The sequence below is a fragment of the Primulina tabacum genome, chromosome 4 (genome assembly GCF_025594145.1).
Source record: "Primulina tabacum isolate GXHZ01 chromosome 4, ASM2559414v2, whole genome shotgun sequence".
NCBI lineage: Eukaryota > Viridiplantae > Streptophyta > Magnoliopsida > Lamiales > Gesneriaceae > Primulina > Primulina tabacum.
This window is the reverse complement of record NC_134553.1, coordinates 18,415,841-18,426,797: the sequence shown is the minus strand read 5'-3', so window position 1 is coordinate 18,426,797 and position 10,957 is coordinate 18,415,841. Positions and strand designations below refer to the sequence as shown.

The following is a 10,957-nucleotide window of genomic DNA, read 5'->3' as shown; positions in this document are numbered from 1 at the left end:
CTCATCTGTTTCTACCAAAATCGGTCTTTTCAATTTATCATACATTTTCCTACCATCAGGATAAATGCTAAATCAATTACTGTACATATCTGACACTACCTGTTGTTTCAAATCCGACACATATGGCACAATCAATCAGTTGTTCATATACAATTCAGTATCACATAACTGATATTATAATCGATGCCCTGCTCTGACTATCGATATCGAGTTCTGTACATTCTGATCAACTTCCTGAACGGCTTTAATTCTCAAAATCAGTTCTGATTCGGCTTGCACAATATCGAGTCTCAACTGTTTACAATCTGTCTCAAATACCGATTCAGAAAAATAACAATTCTCAATCAGATTCAACACAACAGTCATATACAATAGCCTGCAACCTCATGCAACTGCAAATATCTGACACTGTCGTTAATCTCGGCCAACTGATCACGGCCTCACTGTACTCAAATCAACAGATATATCGTCTTCCGATGTCACATACTCTGAATACAGTCTGTCTCAGTCCAGATTCACATCTCAGTAGTTTCTGTATATCACATCTCAGTTCTCAGAATATTCAACAAAATCAATCATATTCTTCCAATATATCAGAATATCACAGCTAACACAAGCATAGAATCATCAAAATATTTCTGAATACAGAGTTAATCAACTCATAAACATAGCTGATACATCCCAACGATAAACACTCAATCAGAGGTAACTCTTGGCCAGTAATCTTCAAACTGATTTTTCAATTCTTTCAGTTCTATCGGTTCTATTCTGTACAAAGTTCTAAAGAAAAGAAACTGTACCTGGTATTAAGTCAAGGCGGACATCAATCTCCCTAACTGAAGGCAAACCCGGAATATCATCTGGAAACAATAGCAACACTCATGCCATTGGTAAATCAGCCAAGAATAGACTCGATTTCAGTAAATCAACTGAGTACATAAGAAGTCCCTCCGCTTCTTTCGATAATCATCGAGTCAGAAATAATACGGATGTCAAAGGAATTCTAAATCTAGATTCCTTACCGTACAATGTTCACTCTTCGGCCACGTCAGGTCCGAATCTTACCATCTTCTAGGATCGGTCTGTAGTAGCTCTGTACTTGGTCAACATATCATATCAATGATGCGGTCAGAATCAGACAATACAAGTACAACACAGCCTAACTCAATCTCATTCTTATCTTACTGCAGTATACAATATTTCACAGAATTCACTGATATCAAAACTCTTCCTAAAAGGTAAAGAGATAACAACTACCGCAGACAATGACTCAACAGATAAAGCATTCATCAATGCAATTCTTTCAGAAATCAAGGGTAGGATATATGAATGTCTCTCAATACATATGCGTAATAATCATAAAAGAACAAGTACCTGCTACTATATCGTCAAGTGCATCCAGGATCTGTTCCTCTGTCACTACCACCAGATGCTTCTGCTCCCTGGAATCTTCGGGAACCTCTCTGTGGACATACTCTCGCAAAATGTCCGGATTGTTTGCAGATATGGCAATTACCAAATACTCCTTGGCATTGTTCAGTGGGATGTCTTCCTCCACAGATTCTGCAATAAACCCAGTATAACTCTGACTCGAACTACTGGAGCTAGAAAGACTGCTTCCTAACCTCTTAAACTGCTTCTTTCGGGCTTTCAAATCGTCTTTCTTCCCACCACTGCTACTACCAGTCTCAAATCCGAGTCTCGATGCTAGAGGCGCAAACGAAGCTCCTTTCTGTCTCATCAAACTGGCTTCGGCTCTCTTGTCTCTACCCAGAGCATCAGCAAAAGTATAGGGTCGGCCTGTGTTCACCAAGGTTAGTATTTCCGGATTCAATCCCTTAACAAACTGATCAGTCACAGCTTCATCATTCCCGGCCACGTGAGGTGCAAAACGTAGCAAGGTAGAAAATTGAGCAACATATTCTTCAATGCTTAGCTGACCCTGTCTCAGATTTTCAAATTCTGCCCTCTTATTTTCTTGGTACGAACTTGGGAAAAACCTTTTATAGAACTCAACTTTGAAGATTTTCCAAGTAATCACTGTACCACTCTGTTCCAAGGCTTCTTTGGTTGCAATCCACCAACTTCTTGCGACTTCCTGTAACTGATGTCCAATCAGTTTGAGTCTACGTTCATCTGGGTACTCAAGTGAATCAAATAATATCTCTATATCATCCAGCCAATCCTCACAATCAACAGTCGTCTCAGTGCCCTTCAAAATCGGCGGTTGGAATGACTGAAACCTCCTCAACTGTACTTCCATCGAAGTTTCTAATACATCCATCTGATCAATCAATTTACTTCCCTGTGCTGGGATTCTTCGAGGAGCTAATCTAATTATCACAAGGATTAGTAACCAGATACCACAACTTGTTTCAAGTTTCAGTCCTCCTCTGATCATCTTACAGCTGATCAAGAATCGGTTCTGATTCAACCTCAATAATGCATATTACTATATCAAATCCGATAAATCAAGTAACATGTATCAACAAGCAATAAATCATGCTAGCAATCACATGCAAGGAAAGAAAATTCATTCTACCCCGCTCACTAGCTTCTATCTCTGTCTAAATGATCTATGGCTCTGATACCATCTGTTGTGGGGACCCGGACGCTAATCAATTCTTAATCGTCATCAGGATCAATTTACTAATCAGGTAATTAGGGTCATACAATTTTTTTCTTTTTAATGCGGAATGTAGTGAAATCAAACTAATATACAACTCAGTATAAAATAAGGTACAAGTCTTGTACCGTCTACAAATCAGTAAAAACTAAGGTTCAATATCTAATTATCAAGTGTCAAAACCCTATATACATCAAAGTCCGAAGTCTCCACTCTATCACGATCTCTTCTCATCTCCTGGACCCTGATCCTGTCCCACCTGTTGTCATGTACACATACAAACAAGACAACAGCCGGATAATTCCGGTGAGAATATAATCTCAGTATAAATCAACGAACAAGCAATCATATAATCAATATAAAGCATGAAGCAGAAATCAGATATATATCAAACTATTAATCCTACTCGTGACTCCACGACTCAGACTAGACTCAATCCTAGTCTAGGGATCCCGGTTTCCAGACGTTAGCGTTCCTATATCGAATTCAGTAATAGAAGAAACTCCAATTCTATTCAATCGATATAACCAAACATCCGGTGTCTTGACCTATCCGTCACAGACTGTGGCACTATCGCCAATTCACTATCTTGTGACATCGTGCAATGTGCCCGTGGCGATCCCACCACTATCAGGCACTTCTGTCACAAGATCACTCGTCTAATACTCTTCTAATACATGCTTCCTATAAATCAATAGAACAGCATATAAAATCAAATCAAAGCATATAACAACAATAAGTATGTGATTTAGGGAAACTCAAGTATATCCTACTTGAGTCGATCTCCCAATACCACATTTACTTATACCTTTCGTTTGTAGTCTCGGTCTGAAGCAATATCAGTTCTGAACTCAAGATTGTCTCTGTAAATCTGAAACGATATATCGAGAATAATAATATCAATCTTCCATTCTCAATTCAATACTGAATCTGATCAATTTGACTCTAATTCAAAATCAACGGCATAACGGCACAATCATGATATCTCCGTCAATACAATATCAACATATATCAATTACAAATCATAACCCATTTCCGCTACAATCTGTAATCAATCAATAATCCAAATCTGTTCAATTTCAATCGATAAAATCAGAAAATCATAACAATTCCAAAATCAACTTGTTCTTCGATTTGACTTCGATTCTACGATGTCTAGTATTCCCAGAACACATAATAATGATCAAATAATAATTCCTTCAATATCATAATTTTTGAATCATGACAAAAACATAATAAAACTTACGTCCTTTTGAAGCTATTGACGAGAGGATCACAGAACTATGCTCGGATCGAAAATCTGAAGGTCGGATCTTTCAAAATCACAATTCTAGTATATAAAGAACTTGAAGGGATTCTATGGAAATTTTGCTCGGTTGTTGCTGTTGAAAGTATGAAAGAATGAAAGCAATTGTATATCCAATTACATGGTGGAGACAAGTGTCCCACTCAATCCATAATTGCAATTTAGCCCCTGAAATTTTCACTATTTGCAATTTGGTCCTCAATAACTCTTTTTAATTCTATTTCAATCCTAATTAATTACAAGACCATGGAATCTAATTCATCATTCCAAAATTCGTAAATTAAATAATTTCGGATTAAAATTATATAATCTCGAGCCTTACACTGAGTGTCACCCTTACTGATAAAATTTAAGCAGACCACAAATTATTTGGTCGATGAACCATCTGCATTAAAACTCATAAGTTAAACAAATTTAATCACAATAAAACTTTTGAAATTGAATCTAAATTATTCAATTTAGAACTAAATGAGATCAAAAAATAAAATGAAAAGATACCCACCAAAATATATTGGTATGTGCACTTAATTAACCACTCTCTCCCCCCAACATAATATCATCCACCATAAATAAAATGATTCTATAGAACCCTATTGCCCTTCAATGAGCAGAACCATATATCAGCCGAGTTATCTAAGAAAAATTGCTGGAGAAATTTTTCTAAGACACTCATTGCAGTGAAATTTCATATAAATAATACGTTGATTAAAATGCTATTTCGCTAAACTCATCGGCTCCAGTTAAACGAAAGTGTGTATAAAATTTATAACTATTTATAAACTCTCTGACAGTGGTTGCCGGTTGGTAAAAATTTTACAAAAGATTTCTGGCGCTTAAAGATATGCTAGCTCGATTGATATAATTCCGTAGTATCAAAAAACCCAAATCACACATGATAAATAGTTGAAGAAATTAACCCAGACGAAACTTTGTAGTGCAGAAAATTAAAATTCTTTTTCTTATTGTAACGAAGAGAATGAAGAATTATTTTGTAATTTATTTATATTGAACTTATTTCTATAAAAAAATCTCTATGAGCACCTTAAAATTTTAAGGTGCCGACTTTCTACCAATAAATCTAGAAATAAAATTATATACAACAAAGCCTCACTTTCCAACAAAAAATCCTAGAAGCACGGGTGGGTCGTCTCATCTTACGAACCAAACAGTATTTAAAAATATTTAACAAAATGAAACAGAGACAACAACCATATATGCATGAAAAAGACCAAGCTTCCAAATAAGGTTCTATCTTCCACGGCTGCAGTGAGAAAACAAGCAATACAGTTGTTTACAGAACCAAATACAACAAAAGTTAAAGATACTTGGAGCTATAGACCTAACGGCCTCGACCGCGTCCACGACCCCGACCCCGTCCACGGCCACGCCCCAAAGGTCGTCCTGAATTTGACATAGAATAGTTCATCAAATAGTGCTGGAGGGAAATTTTAGTTCAATAAAAATTGTAAATGAAGCTAAAGACAATTACTGTCATACCAGCAGTTAGGCTTCTTAGGCTTGACCCCTGGTGTCATTTCCACCAGCAATGTCTCCAGATTTAAGCAATTTCAATAGAATGGTATCACCAAACAACATTTCCATCGGCAGTTGATTATTATATAATTGACTTCGACACTAAATAAAACTAAAAACACAACAAAATCTAATAAATTCAATCAAATATACCTCGAATCCAAATTAAAACCATCACATGCTTCCAAAAATACGCCACCAGATCTAATCACGAGAATTATTCAGTGTACAGACCTTCCATGTAAGTATTTGTTCACGTAATTTTCACAATTTAAATACCCCATTCGTTTCCTATGATTGCAATCATTTCACATACACAAAATGAAATTAATAATTATTTTTTCACACTTTTTAATAAAAATTTGTTTATATTTTTGAAATCTATTGTCATTTTTGAATAAGTTTTAATCGTCACACTTGCCGAATCAAAAGCACACAAACAGATGTAGAGTCGATTCAGGGGAAGAAGGGAAAAATTTTAAAGGGAAAAAATATATATATAAAAAATACACGATAATCGCGAATCAAACCCGTGTAAATCTTCACATCAAACACAATTTCCTCTTCGTGGATCCGCCACTATCATATAATTGACTGTGACGGTTCTGAAAACTCCGATTAGATTTTTTGTAGGGAGATGGTTTAGGGAAGATATTTTATCAGGAATTGATAAAAGAAAAAACTGGAAATCATTTTTTTATTTTGTGCGGCTCTTGGTTTGGGAGTGAAAGAATAGAGCATGATGTTTTGATTTTGTGCGGCTATTGGGTTTGGGAGTGAAAGAATAGAGCATGATGTTTTGATTTTGTGCGGCTATTGGGTTTGGGAGTGAAGAAGAGGTGGGAATCCTACGAACGTGGTGTGAGGGGAGGGTAACATAGGTAGTTCATAAAACAGACTAAGACACCATTCAGTTAATATTAAATGTTTAATCAGTTAATATTAAATGTTTAATTTTAATAAAATAGTAAAGATATTTTATTTAGGCAATAGTGTGGCTCTGTTGATTGTTTAAAATAAAATATAATGATTTAATTAAATATTTACTTTATGCAATTATCTATTTATATAGTTATATATATAATCATATGTACCATATATAAAATATCGGTTAATTCAATATTTTCTATAGTGGGAACTATATTATATTATGTGTGTGTTCAATTATTTAATTTTCTTGGAGCCATTATTTATAATGGTTTCCTTTATTTTACTTTTAGTTAAACAATATTACATAAATCAAGAATAAATCCTTGAGCCTTGATAAATTTATAATTTGTAAACTTCATTCTTGAATTTGGTAATTTATAAATTAATAAATTTAAACTTAAAATAACCTCTCTGTGGATCGATCTCGTACTCACGAAATATATTACTTGCAGACAACCTATACTTGGGTGAATTATAATTTAAGTAGTAGCAAGTTTTTGGCGCCGTTGCCGGGGAGGTATAAATTAAGTTTATATTTGTTATTTATGTTTTATTTATAAGTATTGTATTTTTTTTACTTGTATGAGTATTTGGAGTCGAAAAAAAGTGGTAGACTTATTCGAGTATCTGAAAATAATTTAAACATGGATGATAATTCAAATAATCAAGATAATGATAATAATATTAATAATAATAATAATAATAATAATAATAATAATAATCAAGAACATGATCAATTAAGAACACTTAGGCACTATATGAATCCTATTAGAACTAGTGCCTCATCTTGTTTAGTTTTTCCCTCTGATGCATCTAATTTCAACTTTAAACCTCAAATTATTCAACTTTTATCAAATTTTCATGGCTTAGATTCTGAAAATCCATATTTACATCTAAGAGAATGTGAGGAAGTTTGTAACACTTATAATGATCAAAATTGTAGCATTGATATAGTTCGATTAAAGCTTTTTCCTTTTTCTTTAAAAGATAAAGCTAAAACATGGCTACAAAATTTGAAATCGAGTTCAATAAGGTCATGGGAAGAATGCAACAATTTCTTAAAAAGTTTTTCCCTTCCCATAGAACAAACTCTTTTAAAAGACAAATTACTGATTTTTCACAAAAATAAGGAGAAACATTTTATTAATGTTGTGATAGATATAAAGAATTACTTAATACATGCACACATCATGGTTTTGAAACATGGAGAATAATTTCTCACTTTTATGAAGGTCTTATACCTAAAGATAGGCAAATGATAGAATTCATGTGTAATGGAACTTTTGAAGATAAAAACCCAAATGAAGCTATGGAGTATTTGGATTCATTAGCAGAAAATGCTCAAAATTGGGATAATATAGGCACAATAGAACTACCAACAACTAAAATCAATAATTCAACAAATGGGGGTGGTATCTATAATCTTAAAGATGATATAGATATTCAAGCTAAACTTCCATCTTTAGCAAGAAAAATTGAGTCATTAGAAATGAAAAAGAGTGGTCAATTAAAAAGTATTCTAGAAATTGTTTGTCATATATGTGATACAAATGATCATTCTACAAAAGATTGTCCAACATTATCTTCATTTAAAGAATGTCTCCATGAATAAGCAAATTATGTTAACAATTATAAAAAACCAATACTAGATCATTTTTTCACCATCATATAATCTTGGATGGAAAAATCATCCTAATTTTAGTTGGAGGAATGATAATAATGCACAACCCTCACAACGATATTTTCAAAATAACCAAAATCATCAAGGTTATATTCCATATGTTACACCTCCAAGAAAAAACTTTGAAGATATAATTCATGCATTTATCCAAAAGCAAGAGTCTATCAATATTCAAAACAGTGAATCTATTAGTGATTTGAAAGAAACTCTTGCAAATTTTTCATCTGCACGTAATATTCATGAAAAAAAAAATTTACATCTCAACCTCAACCTAATCCTAAAACTCAAAATCAAGAATTAAATAATGATAAAATTGATCAAATAAAATCTGTTATTACCCTTAGAAATGGTAAAATAGTTAATGATCCATATAGTAATGAAAACAAGGATTATTTAAATTCAAAGAGTAAGGATGATAATCCTGATACTTTTGAGAATGATGATACCTTAAATTCTAAAAATAATATGGTGAATGATAAATCATCTGAAATAGTAAATGAGTTAAATAAACCTCCACCATTTCCTCATGCATTAACAAATAATAAAAAACAAAAAAGTGATTCTGATATCTATGAAGTTTTTAAACAAGTAAAGATAAATATTCCATTATTAGATGCTATTAAACAAGTACCTTCCTATGCAAAATTTTTAAAAGACTTATATACTGTGAAGAGAAAATTGCATGTGAAGAAGAAAGTATTCTTGACCGAACAAGTAAGTTATATTCTTAAAAAAAATTCTAGTTTAAAATATAAAGATCCTGGTTGTCCACCAATTTCATGTATTATTGGAGAAAATAAAATTAAAAAAGCTTTGTTAGATTAGGGAGCAAGTGTGAATTTACTTCCTTATTCAGTTTATAAAAAACTTAATTTAGGAGAATTAAAACCCACTTCTATTACACTCTTACTGGCGGATAAGTCAATCAAAATACCTAGAGGTATTGTAGAAGATGTGTTGGTTCAAGTTGATAAATTCATATATCCTGTAGATTTTATTATTTTGGATACACAACCAATAGAAGTACATAATGAAATTCCAGTAATATTGGGACGAACATTACTAGCAACTTCAAATGCTTTAATTAATTTTCGAAATGGAATAATGAAATTGTCTTTTGGAAATATGACTTTAGAATTTAATGTGTTCAATTTATGTAAACAACCAAGTATAAATGAAAATGAATATGATAATGAAATAGAAACAATCGTTAAAGCAAATATACAAAAAGAAAATCAACAATCTGAAGTTTTTCAATTGAAAGTTTTGAGTTTGAAAATAATTTTAAAAAAGATGATAATACAAAACTTGAATTAAAAGTTTTACCATTATAATTGAAATATGTATTTCTTGGTGAAAATAAAACATTCCTTGTAATTTTTTTAGCATCTTTTACCAAATCAATAACTTACTTAAAAAATATAAAAATGCAATTGGATGGACTTTGAAAGATATAAAAAGTATAATTCCTTTAATTTGCACACATAGAATTCACCTGGAAGAAAATGCTAAAACATATTAACAACCACAAAGAAGGTTGAATCCACATACGAAGGAAGTAGTTAAGAATGAAGTATTACAACTATTAGATACTAGAATTATCTATTCAATCTTAGATAGTAAATGGGTAAGTCCAACACAAGCAGTACCTAAAAAGTCAGGTATCATTGTTATAAAAAATGAAAAGGGAGAGTTATTACAAGCAAGAATTCCATCTAGTTGGTGTATGTGTATTGATTATAGAGAATTAAATGATGCAACTAGAAAAGATCATTTCCCACTACCATTTTTAGATCAAATTTTAGAAAAAGTAGTAGGTAATTCTTATTACTGTTTTCTTGATGGGTATTCGGGGTATTATCAAATACCTATATCATTAAAAGATCAAGAAAAAACTACTTTCACTTGCCCTTTTGGAACTTTTGCATTTAAAAGAATGACATTTGGTTTATGTAATGCTCCGGCTACTTTTCAAAGATGCATGTTAAGTATTTTCAGTGATATGATTGAAGAATTTGTAGAAGTTTTTATGGATGATATAACTGTTTTTGGAAACTCATTTGAAAATTGTCTTAAAAACCTAGAAGAAGTATTAAAAAGATAGTGAAGAAAAAAATCTTGTTTTAAATTGGGAAAAATGTCATTATATGGTTAAATCTGGGAATGTTTTAGGACATGTGATATCTGAAAAAAAATTGAAGTTGATAAAGCCAAAGTTGATGTTATTGCTAATTTAACATCACCAAAAACAGTCAAAGAAGTTCGATTATTCTTGGGTCATGCATGATTTTATAGAAGATTTATAAAAAATTTCAGTATAATATCTAAACCAATTTCAAATCTTTTAACAAAAGATACACAATTTGAATGGACTTAGAAATGTGAAAATGCTTTTAAAAAAAATTATTAATCTTTTAATCACATCACCTATTTTACAACCAACAGATTGGTCTTTACCATTTGAATTAATGTGTGATGCAAGTGATTATGCTATAGGAGCTATGTTATGACAAAGAAAAGAAGCAAAACCTTATGCAATCTAATATGCTAGTAGAACCTTAAATAGTGTCCAAATAAGTTATTCAACTACTGAAAAAAAATTACTTTCAGTAGTATTTGAATTAAATAAGTTTCGATTTTACTTAATCGGTTCTACTACTATTGTTTAGACTGATCATTCTGCCGTAAAATATTTATCAAATAAAAGATGCTAAGCCAAGATTAATACGATGGATTTTATTGTTACAAGAATTTGATATTATAATTAAAGATAAAAAAGGAAAAGAAAATGTCATAGCCGATCATTTATCTATAATAATGACTGAATCATCTCATAATGAAATACCAATAAATGAAAATTTTCCAGATGATAAGTTGTTTT

General features: G+C 31.9%; 1 long non-coding RNA gene across 2 annotated transcripts; it reads right to left on the bottom strand.

The window, feature by feature from the left end:
• Window positions 1-1,632: 1,632 nt before the first annotated feature.
• Window positions 1,633-6,278, bottom strand: LOC142543168 (uncharacterized). 2 transcript variants are annotated; one of them, XR_012819692.1, is made up of 5 exons: window positions 5,430-6,278; window positions 4,255-5,333; window positions 3,873-4,160; window positions 3,435-3,497; window positions 2,713-2,885 (listed from the first exon to the last, which is right to left on the bottom strand). It is a non-coding gene; the product is annotated as an uncharacterized LOC142543168 (long non-coding RNA). The 2 variants fall into 2 exon arrangements; XR_012819691.1 differs by having other exon boundaries at window positions 1,633-2,885; window positions 4,255-6,278.
• Window positions 6,279-10,957: the final 4,679 nt, after the last annotated feature.